We start from the raw sequence: 22,547 nt of genomic DNA, 5'->3' as shown, positions 1-22,547 counted from the left end.
AAGAGCTGCACTCCTGTGCCTATTCCTGTAGTTTAAGAAATGCTCATAGTATGCCACCTAGATAAAGCAATCATCGACAACTGAATATTAACTGGATTCTCCAAATTAGCTCATTTCCAAAAAAGAAAACACCTAAAAGGGTAAAAACAGCTACATACAAACCGGATTATTGCAAAATAAAACATGCAAACCAAAAATATCCCATTCAAATGAAATAAGCCGTATTGTAGGTCACTCAGGTTATGCCAGTATGCCTCTGTGACCAGAAATCCTACCTTACAGTGAATCAAAAATATCCTCCCTTCTGCTATTCGACACACAAAAATCCGGCAGACTCTTCATCTCTGCTAGTGACTGTGCATGCCTTCTCCTCCCATCTCATCTGAGAGTTTGGATGTTTTTGAAAGACGCGTTCCCATGCTTTCATTAATGAGAGGTAACACCTACTAAAAATGGGACATTGCCTTAGGCGTCTCTAAGCACCCTACGCAGGTCCAGCCCATGCCATCTCTCTGGCTAGACAAGACTAGCAAGGAGAGAATCCGCCTGGCCTTTGCCTTGGAATGAAACAAGAAAAAGAAAAAATAGGTGCTTGGGTAAAGCAGAGATTTCCTGATTAACAAGCTCTTCAAGAAAGGAATAAAGTAACTTCCAATTCTGATTCCAATTATATTTTACTAACTTAAATATGGAAAGAGGCGTAACCTCAGAGCAAAAGACCGACGTGTAATCACGACGTGCCATCTGACAAAGTTTTTTTAGTATATGCTTGTACTCCCTATAATATAACAATCCTGCAGCATCTTTCCTAACATCTCTGTGTTGTGCTTTTCGTCTCTTCTTCCTAGAAATGTTTTAAGACAATGACAACTGGGTGTTTCCGTTCCCCTTGTCAAATAGACGTGTCCTACACAATTTGGAGTCAGAAGCACTAGTTGGACAGTGTCAGACTGGGCAGAGAAAAGCCCCCAACTGGTAACACCAAGTTGTCAATTTATACATAAATGTCCATTCACAAAACTCCACAATGGTGGAATACAATTTTCTAGCACAAATGTTAGGAGACGTAACCAATCCCCTTCAAAATCTTATGGATGTTATATAGCAGCATCAAGTTATAAGCATTGGGCAAATAATGCCTTTGGATATTTGCATGTATGAATATGCATTGGAAACGCTAAAACACAAAATGAACATTCAAATAAAACACTTTGTCTAAAAACAAGACATCACCACTACGCTGATAACGTACAAGAATACTACAAAGAAAGAAATGGGATTCTTAATTCTTCGGTGACTGCAATGTTTAAAAAACATAAAGCCATCCATAAGTTCTTACCTGCAATAAACAAATTGTGCCAGCAAATATAACAGTGAGGACTTTCACCCGCACGTATTGTACAATAAATGTAGCAGACCCATTGGTAATTGCCATAGTCTCATGTGCCGCAGTACGGACTTCCGCTCAGCAGAACGTCGATATCAGTGACCTACACAGAAGTTCGCTCCAAACAGACCTTGAGAAAGCAAAATTAGAAACAGGAGAGCTATATCACCCAGGTACATAATTTACCAAAGAAACTTCCCGTAGGTAAGGAGGATGCTGATAACTTATTTACTACTAATCGCTAACATATTGCACAGTATGGGCTGCTGAGATATCAACATCAGGAAAACCTGGTTAAAAGAAAAGCTGCTAATATGAGACTAGGCTTATGTTAAGAAAAAAAAAGTTTGCCTCTCTTCAGTCTGAAATGTCAACTTGGATAAAGCTGGGCTGCTCCTTAATAATAATAATGCTCAAAATAATGTGAATACTCTGAATTATAGGCCTCCCAGAATCAGTGTCATAAAACATCCAACCTTCAGATAGTTTTCCACTTTAAAAAAATGTAAGGGTATGTGCTCACAATCCGGAAGTAGCAGCACTTTGGACCCCACACATGTTCGCTGCCTCCAAATCGCTGCCTTCTATTGAAAGCAGGTAAATTCACATGTGTTCACTGAACCGTGCGGATTCACGGTGTCCAATACATTCTATTGGTGACGTTTCTGGTTCGGAGACACTAGAGAAGAGCAGACAAATTGACATTCTGCGGTCCTGAAAGACGCGCCGCATGCGAGTATCCGCGGGTGATCCGCAGGTGCACATACATGCATAGTGGACATGGGATTTCAAGAAAACCTATCTACTAAGCTGTGACATCTGACCGCTGTGGTTTTGACACTACATAAATCTGCAGCAATTTCTGATTGTGGGCACATACCCTTAAAAGAGAAGGTTAGCACTCGATGTTGTAGGAGATGTGCTGTAAACAAAAAGTGAAAAACAGCACACTGGTGAAAGTGTACAATTGCTGATAATATTGTCTCCAACTGAACACTTTTTAGAAAGTGCTGCTTTTCACTTTTTGATTTTCACTTAAAAAAAATGATCATTAGAAGTAGTTAACATATAAATATATCTTTCTTTTTTACTATGGGCCTAAGCGACAGGTATTTACTAACTACCTGCCTGTTCTTCCTGCTGCCAATCTCTCCAGACGGCGATTCTGCGGCTGTTACTGACATCACGCCGGCAGAGCAACTGCTTCCCTTATGCTCTGCTCTGTGAATGGGACGTGACTGGCGGCATCATGCCTATCCCGTTTAACCGCAGGAAGTCGGCTGCCAATCAGCATGAAGCGGCAGTCACACCCCATCCACAGAGCAGCAGAGGAAGAGCTGCTCTGCAGACCTAGAGCAGCGGAATCGCCAGCAGGAGAGGTCTGTGACCTCTGAGTCAGTGCTGGGTAGAACAAGCAGGTGCCTGTTAATTCTTAGGCCCATAGTGAAAAAAATATATAAAATAGTCCCGGAAAATCCTTTAAAATATATAATCAGCACTGGTTCTAGCAGCTCTACTTCTTCATTGTGTTTGCTCGACTTCTGCTTCATTCATTCTCTATGGAACTGATGATGAATTGTGCTTAGCCATTTCTAGCAGTCCCATTGATAATGTATGGAGCAAAGCTTGAGCATGTACTCCTCTGCTCCACTCAAGATGGAGCTACAGATCCTGTTTTTGGGGAATAACACTATCCATTCAAATAAGCCAGTTAACCATCCCCTCCACACACACACATCAACTGGTCATGTACCAACACAAGAATATCATTCCTGTGCTGAACCCAAACTGAAATCCGTGCCAGTATCTTCAAATCAGGACACCCTTTCTAGCACAAATATACTAGGAAAGCTGGTTACACATTTGCTGACGAGGGCTTTGCGGAGGGCTGCGTAGTTCCACAGTTAAGACCCGCACACTGCCGCACCTCTTCCTTCTGCTCCGCCTACATCGGCATGTACCCTATCTATAACACTGGGTACGCAGGCCATGCGGATGTACGTGGATGCCTCTGCATGCGTAGTTTTGATGCTGCGCCGACCGCAACAAAATGCAACATGCTGCGTTCGATGCAGCATCAAAACGACACATGCGGAGGCATCTGCATACATCCGCATAACCTGCGTACCCAATGTTAAAGATAGGGTATGCAGGACGCATGCCGACGTAGGCGGAACTATGCAGCCCTCATCCGCAAATCTGAAACCAGCCTAAGTTGCATGTAACAATGGTATTTTTTTCAAGTGGACAATCCATGATAAGGTTGCATGTTAAACTGGACGTAGGACCAGTGCACATGTATTCAAATCAGGCCATATGCCTTATTATAAGTGTCTTAGTAAGTGGGATATGTTTACGGTATATGTTAAACACATCTGAAAGTACCGTATTTATAAAGTAGACGATCCTTTTTAGACCATAACTAAGGCACATTGGTCTCCACACACTGTCCATCCAAGCTGCCTACCATCATAAGCTCTATAAGCTCTACATGTGCAATGTTGTGGGCACATGACTGACAACAATGAACCTATAAGAAAGAGTAGACACTCAGGTATCAGGATGCATATATTGGTAGAGGAAAATAGAGGAGTCCTACCCACGGTGGCACTCTTCAAGAGGGAAGATACCTCTTTTTTACCCATCTCCCGCAATCTCTCTTTGCTTCTGAATTTCCTCTTTTGGAAATTATGCATACATCTGCATTATTAAAAGTGGCCAAACAGTTCCAGAAATTGTCTGATATCTGCAAATTATCTGCCGCCATTTAAATTATTTAATATACCGTACCTCTATTTAGAAGTAGTCTCTCATTGTGATAAAAGTATAAAGCTCTAGAAAAAATTTAGAGGCCACTGCAACATTTTCAGTTTGTCTGATTTTTCTCTTTATAGGTATATTTTTGAGTAAAATATAATTTTTCATTTATTCTATAAACTTCTGACATGTCTCCAAATTTCCAAGCAATAAATTTAGTATTTTTTTTCCGAAAAGGAGAAATGGTCAAAATTGGAAAAAAAAAAAAACCTAGTGCTTTCAGACCTCAAATAATGCAAAACAAACAAGTTCATAATCATTTAGAATCAACAATACTAATGTTTTAAGTCAGGAAGAGTTCAGAAATCAATATTTTGTGGAATAACCATGATTTTTAATCACAGCTTTCCTGTGTCTTGGCATGCTTTCCACCAGTCTATCACACTGCTTCTGGCGCAAACATTTAAGCAGTTCTTCTTTGTTTGATGTCTTGTGACTATCCATCATCCTCTCGATTACATTCCAGAGGTTTTCAATGGGGTTCAGGTCTGGAGATTGGGCTGCCCATGACAGGGTTTTGATGTGGTGGTCTCTTAATTTTTGCCAGAGCTGTATAGGGTATTTGTCTCAATGATGGTTTCTTTACAAATTCATGTATCTCACAAACACATCCCTTATGACGCTAATGGATTAGGCCATGTCTGTGACCATTGCGTCAGTGTAAATCAGCAGAAATAAGGGGAAACATTGGAATGTACAAGGATGGAAACCCTCTGTGACTGTCAGCTTCTTATCTGGTTACCAGTTCCTCTATGTCTCTGTTACTCACAGTGATACTGGGATAGACATTCAATTCCAGTAAAACAATGTGGGTGACAACTGACATTTAGGTGTTTTCTGTATATACATTCTTTTGTTAACCAGCATTTGTATGACTTGTGTGCCACGTTAGGCAATTTCTAGTAAGTCTTAACGAGGACTTGTCACCAGGTCAAGAGTGGACAGTATTTCTCTTATTTTACTCATGCCGTTCCCCTGAATATTTGTTTTGTAAACCCACCATTCAGTCCCAGAGACATGGGCCCTTTTTCATAGGCTATAAAAAGTAGCACTAACTAAAGAAAGCCAATATCTCTGAAACCATTTGGCAAATCTAAAATAAAAAATATTCAGAAGAGCATCAGGAATAAAAATAAGAGCAAAAACTTGTCACTTTTTACTGGTGACAGGTCCTCGTTAAAAGGCTTTGGCCAGTAGTCATATCATTATCTTTGTATAAATAATTAATTTTCTCAAAATTTGACAAAAGTACCAAGAAACATTAGACAACGAAAACAGTAACAAGTTCCATAAAATAAATTTTAGAATCAAAAGGCTCTAACCAGCTTTGACATTTATTTCCATACAGAGCAGTGTAGATACATTCACGTTTCCCTGTCCCGCGAGTTGGATCCCAACCATTTATTTTTACCCACTTAAAACGCTCATATGGACTATGGCTGAATGCTTGCATGGGTTTTAATGAAAATTCCTGTTTATTACCTTACGCCAAAAACATGGCATGAAGAAACTGGAAGGAACCCATGCGAGCACAGATTGAACATACAATCTCTATGTAAACGCTTGCCAGGCTGGTTTTATACCCAGCACCGTGGGGCTTTCTGGCAGCACTGGTAACCAAAATACATTTTGAATTAGTTGACAGAACTCCCACTTTCTTACACATATTATGTAATAGGGACTTTCTAGATGCTTTTATTCTGTATTATGGTATGTTTATTTTGCTTTCTGCTAGTGAATGATATGAGCATAACTGTAGAGTGTCTTTTTAATACTATATGTTTCTCATAATACTCATAAGAGTATTTAAAGACTTTACTCTGGTCTATTGTATTTATTTTACAATGAGTCAAAAAATTAATCCAAAGTCAGCTCAGAGCAGTAACTGACCGGATTCAGCTACTCCATGTGAATAGAGAAGGTCTTCCTCTTCCGAACCTACTCTGTAAATGGGGCGGGACTGATGACGTCATGATGATTGACATCAGGATCCCCGCAGTTAGGTAGCAGGGAGCTACCTGTCAATCAGAATGACATTGACAGTCATGCACCGTCAACAGAGCAGAGTTGAAAAGAAACAGCTGCTTTGTCGATGTGACGGCAGAGGTCTGCGCTGGGCACAACAGGCAGATAGTTAGCAACTACCCGTCTGTTAATTCATAGGCCCATAGTAAATAATGAATATGCTCCTGAATAACTCATTTAATACTGTTCACAATGACCATTTATTTTTCCGGAGCACACAAGGCTTTTTTGCAGGTTTTTTTCTGCACTAAAAATACTGAGTGTCGGCAGGAAAAACACATTATACGTATTTTTGATGAGTTTTTTTAAGCATTCATTTGAATGACTAAAAGAAAAACAGCAAAACTGCTCAAAAGAATTAACTTGCCTCACATTAAAAAGAAAAATAAAAAAAATGCATTGGCGCTTAAAAAAGACGCAAGAAAAAAAAATGCACTCTGTGAATGAAACTTTAGAAATCTCATTTATTTTGCTGCTGCTGTAAAAAGCTGCATTTTTAACACAAAAAAGATGCGTAAACAAGGTTAGTGGCATAGGAATCTTTGCAAAATGAGGATATCAGTCATGTGCAATGGTAAGTGTGCTGCTACGTTAGCTATAATTTAATAATGTGACCAGTGTGAGAACGCACCAGTCTTCCTCTTACCAATACACAAAGACATAGCTTGAAGCTACCCAACCCAGTCAGCTAACGAGGATAGGAGTACACTGCTGATTTCCTTGAATATCTTTAGACTCCACTATGACAATGTCTAAATCCAGATCTTTCCCTTTTATTTAAAAAAAATTATTGGATAAGCTCTACCTGTCATACACTCCACACACCCATCATCATCATTACTGCAATGCTTCAAGCCTTTCATACAGTTCAGTTCCCACAGAAATCTCTGAAGAGGTGGAGACAACACCAGGTTAATTTAAGATCCTGAGTCATTTTCCACTCGGCGAGGATATTTTTGGTAGTTACGTGCTCCGAGACTGGTATATATCATATATTGTATGCATTACTGACAGACCTGGCTGGGTGATATATATATTAATTTAGTGACAAAATGCACAATTTATAGAGAAGGGTTGAACTTGATGGACCTAGGTCTTTTTTTCAACCTACGTAACTATGTATATCACACAATTAGACAATTTATGTAAGTACCGTATATACCTCACTAAAGACGTTATAAAAATTGGTGGAGGCCATCCTTTGTAGACAAAGGCGATATGATTTTATCTGTGGTTTCCCTGACCTTTGTTCCTTGAAGAGATCATGCAATATGAAGGTTCTTCTTGTCCACGTTGAAGGACATGGGTCAACCTGAGCTGATGATTTCTTCTTTTTGGGCGCCCAATCAGTCAGTATTAACTGTACAAATGTTATTCTTCTAGGGAATAATTCTGTGACTTAATACTAATTTGTAATTTAATGAAGTGTATTAATGTGCTAATGTTGTACATTATGTGTTTTATTAATATGCGGTCACCGACATGACCTTCATCTGTGTACAGGTCGATGATACAGAAACGTCACTGCATATGCTGGAAATCGCTGGACTAACAAGAAAAATCAATGACTATACTCAATGATCACCGAGGACTAAAAATAAATAGAACTAAGGAAAAAAGTATTTTCACGTACAATAAACCTTGTAATACAGCAATAAATCTTGTGAGGCGGATTATTGATGTAAAGTATATTCATACTATAATTCTGTCCTTATTAAAAGAAGGAAAATGTCAGATAGACATTAAGTCCATACATGGAGACAAATGACCTTCCTAAATCATTACTGTGCTTCTGAGATTAAACATTGGAATAAGGGACGCTGTCAGCTCGGTCGATGAATCTTTGGGATTTATACCCAGGACAAATGATTAAGTATTTCTAAAAGTTTATATTGTAAGGTAATTTTAAAATGTTTGAAGAGTAGGAACATCAATTGTCTTGACCAATGGAAAAAAGTGAAGCTCAAGACCCGATGCAAATGCATTAAGACCTCTGAACAATCAAGTTTCATTTGAACCCATCTTCGACATGAAGACTTGGCTACAGGTGAAACCTATGCAAATACTATAAATACACCCGTGCCCTGCCCCAAGAAGATGTTAGAACCAAATCAAAAAATTATACTTTATTAACTTGCAAAAAAAAAAAAAAAAACTTTATTCACAAGTTTTAAGACTTGTTTAGATTATTTTTATGCAATTATACAATCCCTTAAGATTATTAATACCCCTGTTCCTTGAAATAAGTCATTGCCAGTGGGACTATTGTTATATCATTTCATCAATAACACAGAAAAATGTGATATAGCTTTTCACAGATAATTTCCCCCATAGGCTTTTGATGAACGAGTTAAGCGTCTTGGCTTAGATACCGGCACTGTAAGTGGACAGACCTGCTTTGCAGCATAGAGACATATGGCAAAGGAAAGCATGGAGGGGGACAATGAAAAACCTCCATTCAGTTAGGCATACGCGCATTCTGAAGCTTTTAGAAGTTGTTGCTTAAGGATCATGACTGCTTTGTTTAAATACACAAGATCAGTTTCCTTCTTAATGCACTTGGCAGCTCTTCGGTGAAACCTATCAGAGGCGCAGTTGGCAAACTGACCCTGTGCCAGTAGGAGATTTTGTGGGTTTCTTTGGGAAGTAATGTTGTCTTGCTTATTACAGCACAGCTCTTTAAATCACAGCGTTGTGGGCGAAAGTCCCTAAGTCCTGCCAGCACTTCATGTGGCTGAGGACAAATCACTTTGGTGGCTGAATATCAAGTTATTTGTTTCAATGCAACTTGACATTTATTTGATATCCCCTACTCAGCTCAATGCGTCAAGTATAATGAATGTTTCTGAGGCGAGCTATGTCGGTGCCAGCACCAGATGAGGACTGTCATGTCTGAAAACTGGGTGAAAGAAAGCAATATAACCCAATGAGGGGAAGCATATCTATACTCAGTCAGGATTAGGTTCCTAATGCAAAGTGTAGTCATTCAGTAAATGCAACCATAATGTGACTCTTGGATTTTGTGTCTGAGATTTACAGTAACTCGGTCAGGCCTCGATCTCAAATCGGAGTGCCTTAAAGTATCTACGGTAATCGGTAAATATGACTAAAGAACATAAATGTGTACAATCAGATATAAATGCCCTAGTAAGACCTGCTGACCCCAGCAACTGTAGAAGCCCCAAATAATAGGAGTCGATAAGTCCAAGCAAGGCAACAGGAGACAAAATAAGGAGTAGGTCCTGTTGGCTGAGGAGACCCAAAGCCTCAACCAGGTTTTGAAGTTAGAAAATAAAGCCTTGCTTATTGATTTAAATAATCAATTATGTACCATCTTTTCTCATGACCCATTTATGTGTGCATGTGACTAATGGAGGTAGCAGAAGTTCTGAGGCAAGTAGAGCAAAGTGAAGTGGGTTCCATAATACAAGTAGACAGAAAAAAACTGGCACAATATAAAAGATAAGGGATATCCTTCTCAGTGATATTCACAGTCTAGAGACTAAGAAATCCTTGCGCTGTGACCACATATAAAATATTTCTATCCAAATGTGTCCTTCATATCACAACCCAAAGAATTGTGGTTAGCGAGCTAGAAATAGACACCACTGATACCTACTGATTGATCATCTTTGAGCCTATCACAGAAAGACTAAGTAGGCTACCTTGTCAACGTGGCATCCATAAGCTGGTCTGCTTATATGTAAATCTAAGAAATTATGGATGGCAGGTAGCCAAAACATGTAAGAAAAGTTGTGTCTACTTATGTTAAATGGTAAAAACTGTATTGGGTTCTGGCTCTTTTATCGAAAGAAACACATACTAGGGTCAATTTCATAATATAATGTTATTATTGCCGACTCTTAAATAATAGAAGAATAACCATGCAGAGTCTGCAGAAATGTCCTATTTGCGATAACTACAGGCATCAGCAAAAGAAATGGGGCAATGAGTGTGTACCAATGGTGGGTGCAGAGGTACTGAGCAGTCACCCAGGCTCTAGTGTCTAAAGGGGCATAAAAAGTTATTTTGCCACATAACAAGACACCAGGATTATACATTGCACAAGATAGGTGGCGGCCATGTTACAGATGCTTCACTGGGGCATAGAAGCTCCAGTTACTCCTCTGGGCCGCCATCAGGGCATGACAGCCGTGACTGGCATATGGAGCCCGGTGGGCAGAGGGGGCCCGCATCGGGCCCCGTCTCATCTGCTCACCGGGCCCCTACCGGCAGCCGCAGGCTAACCGGGCCCTTAGCGCCGACGCTGCAGCTGTTTAAAGCTATTGACGTGCGGGCGCGGGCCCGCACGTCAAAAGTTAACAGCCACCAGCCAATCTGAGGCTGGCAGCTGACGTCAGCCGCAGCGTGCGTGCATGTCGCCGGCGTCTGACGTCATTGTCATCGCCGGTGAGTGCACGCTGCAGCTGCGCGGAGACTTCGCCCGCCACAGGAGCACGGCCAGGTAAGAAGAACTTTTTTCTGGACAGAGATGGGGCAGAGTGCTGGACAGAGATGGGGCAGAGTTCTGGACAGAGATGGGGCAGAGTGCTGGACAGAGATGGGGCAGGATTGGACAAACATGGGGCAGGATTGGAAACAGATGGGGCAGAGTGCTGGACACAGATGGGGCAGGATTGGAAACAGATGGGCAGGATTGGAGACAGATGGGGCAGAGTGCTGGACACAGATGGGGCAGAATGGAGACAGATGGGGCAGGATTGGAGACTGATGGGGCAGGATGGATACGATGGAGACAGATGGGGCAGGATGGGGAGATCATATGGGGCAGAATGGATACTCATGGGGGCAGGATGGGAGAACATATGGCTGGAGCCTGGAATGAGACACACGGGGGCTAGGATGGTGAATATTACCATAGGGGCTAATTAAAGGATATTATTATTGCAGTGATGCATTTATTTTATTTTTTGAGTATACCGTTTTAAATGGGGGGCGGTGCTGTTACTGTGTAGAGTGATACTATGTCGCCTTCTTCATGTGGTGTAAAGTAGAGGCTGGGAAATGTCACGCCCGCACATACTTACCCGGCTTCTCCCATCCCTCGGCGCGCTCACGATCCTGTCCCGCGCCGCTCTGCCTCCTCCTTCGCCGGCTCTCGGCGTCTGGTCTCTTCGCGCATGCGCGGTCGCGTCTCCTCCGTCGCTGAGCCTTCTGGGAGGTCGCGACCCGGTGGCTCCGCCCCAACATGGCGGCGCCCATCGGGTATTTCTTCCCGGCGTCTTCCTAGGTAAGACGCCTTTGCTTTGTAGGTGCACTGTCTGCCGTCAGTGTCCCTATGCCCTAGGCTCCCCTGTACCAGTGTCTTTTCTCAGCCCAGTCCTTGCTTTGTCTCTGTATCCTGCCAGTCCGTGTTCCTGCTGTATCCTGCCTGTCCGTGTTCCTGCTGTATCCCGCCAGTCCGTGTTCCTGCTGTATTCTGCCAGTCCGTGTTCCTGCTGTACCCTGCCTGTCCGTGTTCCTGCTGTATCCTGCCAGTCCGAGTTCCTGCTGTGTCCTGCCAGCCCGTGTTCCTGCTGTATCCTGCCTGTCCGTGTTCCTGCTGTATCCTGCCTGTCCGTGTTCCTGCTGTATTCTGCCAGTCCGTGTTCCTGCTGTATCCTGCCAGTCCGTGTTCCTGCTGTATCCTGCCAGTCCGTGTTCCTGCTGTGTCCTGCCAGCCCGTGTTCCTGCTGTATCCCGCCAGTCCGTGTTCCTGTTGTATCCTGCCGGTCCGTGTTCCTGCTGAGTCCTGCCGTTCCGTGTTCCAGACATTCTTTCAGTTAAGTCTTGTTTTCCTATTATTCCCTGCCATCCTTATAGCCTGTGGTTTCCTTCTTTATTTTGGGTCGTCCCTTTGGCTCTAGCTGTTGTGTCTCCATTCCCCCGAGGTCCTGCTCCTAACACTCCCTGTATAGGGGGTGATTCCATCTGGTCCGCTCGACCCCGGGGGCTCTAGAGTCACGACCCAGAGGGTCCACTCTCGGATTTCTGTCCGAATACTTACAGGAAGCAAAGGCCATGGACCCCGCAGGGGCCTCTGCTACGCAAAAAGAGCTACTCTTTTTGCGGGAGAATCAGTCCCGTATGATGTCCTTTATGAAGGCTATGGATTCTCGTTTGTCCACGCTCCAGTCCTCCGATCCTGGCAACGCCGCTCTACTCATTGGCTTACAGCAAGAGTTAGCTCAGCAGCGTGACACCCAGGCCCATATACTTAGTTATATGTCTTCTATTGACGATCGGCTGCTTTCCATCCAGACAGCCGCTTCTACGTCTGCTCCTGCTTCCCACCCTCCACCCCGCTTGGCTAAACCGCCTCGGTACAATGGGGATCCTAAGTCCTGCCGAGGATTTCTAAACCAATGCCGTCTTCACTTTGAGCTTCTGCCCCAGCATTACCCGACGGATTGGTCCAAAGTTGCGTTTTTGATTTCCCATCTAGAGGGTGACGCCTTGGCATGGGTTAATCCACTCTGGGAGCGAGACGATCCCCTAGTCTCCCGGTTGTCTGAATTTTTGGAGACTTTCCGTCTTGTCTTTGACGAACCTGGACGACTGGCCTCTACAACTGAAGCCCTATTCTCTCTCCATCAGGGATCGTTATCCGTAGGCCAGTACGCTATTCAGTTCCGCACCCTCTCCTCTGACTTGGGCTGGAACAATGAGGCGTTGGTGGGTGCTTTCTGGCGGGGTCTCTCTGGGCGCATAAAGGATGAGTTAGCTGGTCGGGACACCCCTACGGTTTTGGAGGAATTAATTTCCTTAGCGACCCGTATTGACCTTCGGTTCCAAGAACGCGCTCGCGAGCGGAGGTCTCTTCGTCCTTCTTCTGCCACCCGTAAGCCACTCAGTCCACAGCCTAGAACCTCCTCTCAGGCGTCCGCACCGGAACCTATGCAAGTGGACCGTCTTAAAATGTCCGAACAACGTCGTAAAGAGAGGCGCACTCAGGGGTTATGTTTTTACTGCGGAAGTGCTGCTCATTTATTGCGCTCTTGCCCTGAACGTCCGGAAAACTCCTCCGCCTAGGTCAGGTAAGAGAGGCCTCCCTAGGTGTGTGTGATTCCTCTCAACCCCTTACTTTGTCCGTTCTTTTGCATATTGCGGGCAAGGGCGTTTCTCTGGATGCGTATGTGGATTCGGGCGCTGCAGGGAATTTTATTAGGTTGGAAGAGGTTTTGAAATTCTCCGTTCCAGTCAGAACCTTAGAGGCTCCTGTGATTCTAGCATCTGTGGATGGTAAACCTTTACAGGAGACCATTACTCAAGTGACACTTGAGGTGGAACTTCAGGTTGGGGTTCTGCACAAGGAGAGAATTGCATTTTATGTTTTAGCGGGTCTGTCTCATCCTATGCTCTTAGGTCTTCCTTGGTTACGGAGCCACGAGCCCATTTTAGATTGGCGCAATGGTAATATCTTGCGCTGGGGTGAGCTTTGTCGGGAACGTTGTCTGCTGCCGGTGCGTTCTGTGGGATATTCCTCTAATTCTTCTCCTTCTTCTTCCTTTCCCGCCTTACCCTCTGTCTACAGCGCTTTTTCTGATGTCTTCAACAAGAAGGAGGCTGAGGAGCTTCCGCCTCACCGTCTCTATGATTGTCCCATAGATCTCGTGCCTGGAACTAACCCGCCCAGGGGCAGAATCTATCCTCTCTCTCCTGCTGAGACTCAAGCTATGTCTGAGTACATTCAAGAAAATCTTGCTAAAGGTTTCATCCGCAAGTCTTCTTCTCTGGCCGGAGCAGGGTTTTTTTTCGTGAAGAAGAAAGACGGTTCCCTCCGTCCCTGTATTGATTATCGAGGCCTAAACAACATCACGGTGAAGAACAAATATCCTCTGCCACTCATTCCGGAACTCTTCGACCGTCTTCGGGGTGCGCAAATCTTTACCAAATTAGATCTACGTGGCGCATACAATCTGGTTCGTATTCGTGCAGGCGATGAGTGGAAGACCGCCTTCAATACTCGTGACGGTCACTACGAATACTTGGTTATGCCGTTTGGTCTCTGCAACGCCCCCGCGGTTTTCCAGGAATTTGTGAACGATGTATTTCGGGATCTTCTCTACTCCTCAGTCGTGGTTTACCTTGACGACATCCTCATCTTCTCTCCGGATCTCTCCACTCACAGGCGAGATGTCCGCCGAGTCCTGCAAAGGCTAAGGGAGAATCATCTGTTCGCTAAGATTGAAAAGTGCGTCTTTGAACAGTCCTCTCTTCCCTTCCTTGGGTATATTGTCTCAAGATCTGGCTTAGAGATGGATCCAGAGAAGGTTTCTGCTGTCCTGAATTGGCCTCGTCCTCTTGGAACAAAAGCAATCCAACGTTTTCTTGGCTTTGCCAACTACTATAGACAATTTATTCCTCATTTTTCTTCCATGACCAAGCCTATCTCTGCCCTAGTTCGCAAGGGAGTCAATTCCAGCCTTTGGACCCCTGAGGCTGAAGAGTCTTTTTTGTCCCTTAAACAAAGTTTCGCTATGGCCCCTGTGCTTCATCGTCCTGATGCTAATAGACCGTTTGTCCTTGAGGTCGACGCATCTTCTATTGGAGCTGGAGCAGTACTTTTGCAAAGATCTTCGTCCGGACGTTTGGTGACCTGTGGTTTCTTTTCTAAAACTTTTTCCGCTCCTGAGCGTAACTACTCTATAGGGGATAAGGAGCTATTGGCTATCAAGCTAGCCTTGGAAGAATGGCATTATCTTCTTGAAGGGTCTCTTCATCCATTCATCATTTACACTGACCACAAGAATCTGGCCTATATTCAGTCTGCCCAAAGACTAAATCCACGACAAGCCAGATGGTCTTTATTCTTCGGACGATTTGAGTTTGAACTTCATTTCCGACCTGGAAATAAGAATGTCAAAGCAGATGCTCTTTCGAGATCCTTTCAACCTCAGGACATGGAGGATTCTCCGGCTCACATCATTGATCCTGCGAGGATCGTCACTCTTGCTCCTCTAAGAGTGATTTCTACTCCTCCTGTCAAGACTCTGGTGGCTAATCAAGACAAGGAGAGAGTTTTACGTTGGGGTCACTCCTCCAAAATTGCAGGACATGTAGGAGTCAAGAAGACACTGTCTCTTATCTCTCGGCACTACTGGTGGCCATCTCTCCGTCAAGACGTCACCAAATTCATCGCTTCTTGTCCTTCTTGTGCTAAAAATAAAGTCCCTAGGCAGCTTCCCTCCGGTCTCCTGCATCCTCTGCCTGTGCCTTCCGTTCCATGGAGTCATATCGCTATGGACTTCATCACTGATCTACCTTCTTCCTTGAATTGCTCTGTCATCTTGGTTGTTGTAGATCGGTTCTCTAAAATGGCTCACTTCATCGCTTTGCCTGGTCTGCCTTCCGCTCCTGAGTTGGCAAAGATCTTTTTACACCAAGTCTTCAGTCTTCATGGTTTTCCACATCATATTGTCTCAGACTGTGGAGTACAATTTACCTCACGTTTTTGGAGAGCTCTCTGCAGTCTATTAAAGGTTAACTTGGACTTCTCTTCCGCCTATCACCCTCAGTCCAACGGACAAGTGGAGCGAGTTAATCAAGTTCTGACTACATATCTGCGACACTTCACCAATGCACACCAAGATGACTGGGTCTCTCTTCTCCCTTGGGCTGAATTCTCTTACAACAATCTTCCCAGCGAGTCTTCCTCCAAATCTCCCTTTTTCGTAGTCTATGGTCAACATCCGAACATTCCTCTTCCTGTTTCTCTTTCCTCGGGGGTACCGGCAGCGGATTTCTTGTCCCGGGAATTCTCTACGATTTGGAATGAGACCAAAGTGGCTCTTGAGAAAGCTAGCCTTAATATGAAAAGGTTTGCTGACAAGAAGCGTTTGGATGCTCCGCCATATTCTCCGGGTGATAAAGTTTGGCTCTCCTCTCGCTATATCAAGCTTAAAATTCCCTCTTACAAACTGGGTCCTCGCTACATTGGTCCTTTTCCTATCTTGAGTCGCATTAATGATGTCTCTTATAAGTTGAAGCTACCTGCCTCTTTGCGCATCCCCAATGCCTTCCATGTGTCTCTTCTTAAACCCGCAGTCTTTAATTGTTTTCACTCCGCTACCTCTTCCTCTCCTCAGCTCTGTACTTCTGATGGAATCTTTAATGTTAAAGCTATTCTTGCCAAAAAAGTAGTTAGGGGTAAAACTTATTTTTTGATTGATTGGGAGGGATTTGGCCCTGAGGAGAGGTCCTGGGAGCCCCGAGAGAACATCAACGCTCCCCTTATCATGAAAAGATTCCTTTCTAGCCTTAAAAGGAGGGGGACTAAGGAGGGGGGTACTGTCACGCCCGCACATACTTACCCGGCTTCTCCCATCCCTCGGCGCGCTCACGATCCTGTCCCGCGCCGCTCTGCCTCCTCCTTCGCCGGCTCTCGGCGTCTGGTCTCTTCGCGTATGCGCGGTCGCGTCTCCTCCGTCGCTGAGCCCTCTGGGAGGTCGCGACCCGGTGGCTCCGCCCCAACATGGCGGCGCCCATCGGGTATTTCTTCCCGGCGTCTTCCTAGGTAAGACGCCTTTGCTTTGTAGGTGCACAGTCTGCCGTCAGTGTCCCTATGCCCTAGGCTCCCCTGTACCAGTGTCTTTTCTCAGCCCAGTCCTTGCTTTGTCTCTGTATCCTGCCAGTCCGTGTTCCTGCTGTGTCCTGCCAGCCCGTGTTCCTGCTGTATCCCGCCAGTCCGTGTTCCTGCTGTATTCTGCCAGTCCGTGTTCCTGCTGTACCCTGCCTGTCCGTGTTCCTGCTGTATTCTGCCAGTCCGTGTTCCTGCTGTATCCTGCCAGTCCGAGTTCCTGCTGTGTCCTGCCAGCCCGTGTTCCTGCTGTATCCTGCCTGTCCGTGTTCCTGCTGTATTCTGCCAGTCCGTGTTCCTGCTGTATCCTGCCAGTCCGTGTTCCTGCTGTGTCCTGCCAGCCCGTGTTCCTGCTGTATCCTGCCTGTCCGTGTTCCTGCTGTATCCCGCCAGTCCGTGTTCCTGTTGTATCCTGCCGGTCCGTGTTCCTGCCGAGTCCTGCCGTTCCGTGTTCCAGACATTCTTTCAGTTAAGTCTTGTTTTCCTATTATTCCCTGCCATCCTTATAGCCTGTGGTTTCCTTCTTTATTTTGGGTCGTCCCTTTGGCTCTAGCTGTTGTGTCTCCATTCCCCCGAGGTCCTGCTCCTAACACTCCCTGTATAGGGGGTGATTCCATCTGGTCCGCTCGACCCCGGGGGCTCTAGAGTCACGACCCAGAGGGTCCACTCTCGGATTTCTGACCGAATACTTACAGGAAAATTAAGTAATGTGTTCTACAAGCGGAACTCGAGATAAGTGTTATTTCCTGCAGAGACGAGTCCTGGCTGGATGAAGTGATGGCGGTCTGTGCTGGATGAAAGATGAAGGACTTCACCTAGAGACGTCACTGGTGAGTCCAAAGACATACTGATAGGGATTCTAGATTGTGAGCCCCATCAGGGACAGTGATGATAATGTGTGCAAAACTGTAAAACGCTGCGGAATATGTTAGCGCTATATAAAAATAAAGATTATTATTATTATTTACCTATACACTGACACTATACACTGTATACTATATACAGAGGTCCTGTGTACAATGTCACCAGTGATCACTGTATTACCTATACATTATATACACAGCTCATGTGTATAATGTCACCGGTGATCACTGTATTACCTCTACACAGACACTGCATACTAATTACAGATCTCCTGTGTATAATGGCACTGCTGGTGATAATATTGTGTTTTTTTTTTTTTTTTTATTACTGATCAGTATTGTAGTATTCAGTCATTGGTGGTAATATGTGGTCTGGTCATGATGTAGCGGTATTTGTTCCTTGTATTTTATATTATTCGATCACTGTGGTGGTAATATGTCATCTGGTCATAGTGTTGTGGTATTTGTTCCTTGTATGTAGTATTATAGGTCATTTTAAAAATTGAAAAATAAATAAAAATATACCTAAATTGTATTGCATATTTTAACAAATATTTAATAGGTTACAGCAGAGTAGGGCCCGGCCAAAAGTGTCTACCGTGTTATGGTGGCGGCTTAAAAAAATCTTTTGGCCAAAACAAAAGCTGCCGGCTATATGTGTGATCTGGTGATGGGAACTGTCAATGTGTGATAGGTGAGAAGTGGAGATTTTCCAAGAGAGAGCGGTGGGACTGTGGACAATTTGAGGGGTGGAGCCTGGAGGCGGGGCTGGGGTGGAGCCTGGGCGGAGTCTCAAGGGGGTCCAAAAAATTTTGTCAGTATGGGGCCCCAAAATTTCTAGTGGCAGCCCTGAATAGAGGTATAGGGCATCCAGTCAAGATGGAGATTCACAGTAGCTGTACTTACCGTATATACTCGAGTATAAGCCGAGATTTTCAGCCCAAATTTTTGGGCTGAAAGTGCCCCCCTCGGCTTATACTCGAGTCACGGTAGCGGTGGGGTCGGCGGGTGAGGGGCTGAGGGCGCTGGGGTATACTTACCTAGTCCCAGCGATCCTCGCGCTGTCCCTGCCGTCCCACGGGCTTCGGCGCTGCAGCTTCTTCCTCTCTTCAGCGGTCACGTGGGACCGCTCATTACAGAAATGAATAAGCGGCTCCACCTCCCATAGGGGCGGAGCCGCTTATTCATTTCTCTAATCAGCGGTGCCGGTGACCGCTGATAGAGAAAGAAGCTGCGGCACCGAAGACAGGAGGGGACAGCGCGAGGATCGCCAGGACTAGGTGAGTATGTTATATTCACCTGTCCACGTTCCAGCCGCCGGGCGCCGATCCATCTTCCCGGCCGGCGCCTCCATCTTCCCGGCGTCTCTGCTCTCTGACTGTTCAGGCAGAGGGCGCGATGACGCATACAGTGTGCGCGGCGCCCTCTGCCTGATCAGTCAGAGCAGAGACGCCGGGAAGATGGAGGCGCCGGAACGAGACGCCGGGAGCTGCAATCAAGGGAGGTGAGTATGTGGTTTTTTTTCTTTATTGCGGCAGCGGCGGCACAAATTTATGTGGAACATCTATGGGGCACAGTGAACGGTGCAGGGCACCGTATATGGAGCACATCTATGGGGCACAGTGAACGGTGCAGAGCACCGTATATGGCACAGCACAGCTATGGGGCACAGTGAACGGTGCAGAGCACCGTATATGGCACAGCTAGGGGGGGCACAGTGAACGGTGCAGAGCACCGTATATGGCACAGCTAGGGGGGGCACAGTGAACGGTGCAGAGCACCGTATATGGCACAGCTAGGGGGGGCACAGTGAACGGTGCAGAGCACCGTATGGGGCACAGTGAACGGTGCAGAGCACCGTATATGGCACAGCACAGCTATGGGGCACAGTGAACGGTGCAGAGCACCGTATATGGCACAGCACAGCTATGGGGCACAGTGAACGGTGCAGAGCACCGTATATGGCACAGCACAGCTATGGGGCACAGTGAACGGTGCAGAGCACCGTATATGGCACAGCACAGCTATGGGGCACAGTGAACGGTGCAGAGCACCGTATATGGCACAGCACAGCTATAGGGCACAGTGAACGGTGCAGAGCACCGTATATGGCACAGCACAGCTATGTATGGGGCACAGTGAACGGTGCAGAGCACCGTATATGGCACAGCACAGCTATGGGGCACAGTGAACGGTGCAGAGCACCGTATATGGCACAGCTATGGGGCACAGTGAACGGTGCAGAGCACCGTATATGGCACATCTATGGGGCACAATGAACGGTGCAGAGCACCGTATATGGCACAGCTAGGGGGCATAATGAACGGTGCAGAGCACTATATGGTTCACACCTATGGGGAAATATGAACGGTGCAGAGCACTATATGGCACAGCTATGGGGAAATAATGATCTATTTTTATTTTTGAAATTCACCGGTAAATGCTGCATTTCCACCCTAGGCTTATACTCGAGTCAATAAGTTTTCCCAGTTTTTTGTGGCAAAATTAGGGGGGTCGGCTTATACTCGGGTCGGCTTATACTCGAGTATATACGGTAGTCATTATGATCTCCTGTATAAAGCAGAAGTCACAAGGTTACTGGTTAAAAAATGTAGGCCTTGCTTAGGTCACATTAATGGCCTCAGCTTAGCGTGTATGCCAGGAAAAGTACCCAACATACACAGTAAGCAAATGCAATGGATAACAACGAGTGTCCTTCTGGCCCCTACTGGGCCAAGATATGTCAACATACTGCAGAAAAGTTTATGGATTAATGTAGTAGTATCCAGTTTAAAAAATAACACATTTGTTTTAAATTAGGTCACTATCAATGGGCACAGTATACTTATACAGTGTGATACATTACAAGCCATCAAATAGGTGTATGTTAGGATCTTTTCCCAGCCGAAATGTCAAAAGAAGGCCATCATTGTGCTCTAAACCGAGCCTAATAAACGCTGATCTCAGTTTTAGGTGGAGACAAGCAGCCATATTTGAGAAGTACGGTAAACCTCATCTGAGGATACACAGAACCTATTTTTTGCTTTTCCACATGATCAGAGAGGAGTGAATCATATATTCTGTAAAATGCTGTATAAACAAGGAACTGATACCAACGGTCACGCTGTTTATACAAAACTTTACAAAGAATTCCACCTTTTAAACAAAATGCTGAATAACTACAGCAAAATATGTGACTTAATGCACAGACAAAAACATGTTTTCATATCAAGTTGTCTGACTCCTCAAAAACTCCATAACATAGTCATTATATCCATATTCAGTTTGCTCACAAGTGTTAGAATGAATTTCTATTCTCTTGGACAAAAGCCATTGAAACAGAAATAAAGCTCATGTGCTCTACTGACTTCTCTCATTGACCAACACAATCCATATCCGATTCTGTACACCGCTTTTTAATCTTTACAATAACAGAGGAGTAGAGATGTCCTTTACAAAACGACAGGCCCTTCATAATGGTCTCGGAATATATTGTAGTGGGATATCCTAAGCGAATATATTGTAGTGGGATATCCTAATGTACGTTCTACCGATTATCATAGAAGCATTTCATCAGGTCACATTTTTTCTCCATTTTGGTATCAAGAACCCCAGATTAACATTGGTACAGTTTAACAGGTTTTTCAAACATGCCCTTTTAGTAGTGTTTTGCTGCTTTTAGGAATTGTGGTTCTGTGCTCCCACCTGGGAATGGATCGGGTCTGGTGCTACGCTACTCTGGTCATGAGCACCGTCATTGTCCTCACCCTGGAGATGGAGAAACCAAGCACACAGGGAAAACATTCCAATCTTATGGGGAAAGTATCTCCCACGGATTTCACTGCCCAGGAACAGGGGGCGCTGTGTTCCCCGGTTGCCACAAGACGCTGCTGAATCTGGTACTAGGCAGGGGTGGGATTGTGTCCATTCTGTTGTGCAGGTTAACAGGGAGTGGGTGTCTGGGGACGACTGGGAGGTATTCATCACCTAGTCATTTCCTTCAGCATCAGGCGGGATATTTAACTCTGTTCCCAGCTCATTTCTCTGCTGTTCATTGCAGTTTTTATGTTGTGGTGGTGAGTGTTGCTAGAAGTATCTGTTCATCTCTGTCAGGGTTGGTTGTAGGGTTTGTTTCCCTTTCTCTTTGTGCATGCTACAGTCCCAGGGTTCCTTGCAGAGTTATCTACCTATTCTCAGCGTGGTTCCAGCTGTGTCACTAGATGCCAGCTGCCCGGCGACAGCGGGCCTGGTAAGACCTCTACTAAAGTCCCTCTCCCATTTACTGGGAGCTGGGTGAAGAGTATCCCGGCCCGTTTAGGCTCGTTTAGTTGTGTCTGTGCCTTTGCTGGTTTGGTGCCAGTCTTGCTGGGTCTCTCTACGATTGCACATAACAGCTGCGTCCCAACTTTCTGGTTACTGGGTGGATGCGCCTTCTCGACCAGGTCTGCAACCCATGACAGATTGGTTTTAGCAATAGGATGAGGTGCGCATTGGCAGCCATGGAAAGAAGCAGTGAGAGCAGCATCTGACAATGAATGTAAATATTAAAGGGATTGTCCCATAAACAAAATACATTTTAATTAATAGATCTTGGAATAATAATAATTTCCACAATTGGATGGGTTTAAAAAAATCCCTGTGCTGAGATAATCTAATGAATGTGCCCCTGCTGTGTACTGTGTAATGGCTGTGTCTGACCGTACAGGGACATGGTCTGATCATACCACAGCTCCTGGGCAGGGGAGGAAGCAAAAGAGAATACAGAAATTACAGAACGGGATCACAAATAATTCCTTGAGATTTAACATTTTAAAAAAAAACAGGGAAACGCTTTATCTCACAAAAAGAATCAGCAGAGATCCCGTGCTGTAATGTC

At 45.0% G+C, this 22,547-nt stretch overlaps 1 protein-coding gene across 4 annotated transcripts in view; it reads right to left on the bottom strand.

Annotated features, from left to right (window-relative positions):
- Window positions 1-22,547, bottom strand: part of HDAC7 (histone deacetylase 7) — a 579,208-nt gene that overhangs the window by 93,535 nt on the left and 463,126 nt on the right. Inside the window, exon 1 of one of the 4 annotated variants that reach the window (XM_069758687.1) lies at window positions 276-407. The exons of the other annotated variants lie outside the window; for them this stretch is intronic. The gene's annotated coding sequence lies outside the window, so the exon portion shown is untranslated. Of the gene's footprint in view, window positions 1-275; window positions 408-22,547 lie in introns of those variants that run through there. 4 annotated transcript variants of the gene reach the window in all.

Source organism: Ranitomeya imitator, chromosome 3 (assembly GCF_032444005.1).
Source record: "Ranitomeya imitator isolate aRanImi1 chromosome 3, aRanImi1.pri, whole genome shotgun sequence".
NCBI classification, from domain to species: Eukaryota; Metazoa; Chordata; class Amphibia; order Anura; family Dendrobatidae; genus Ranitomeya; species Ranitomeya imitator.
This window is presented reverse-complemented; position numbering and strand designations above follow the sequence as displayed.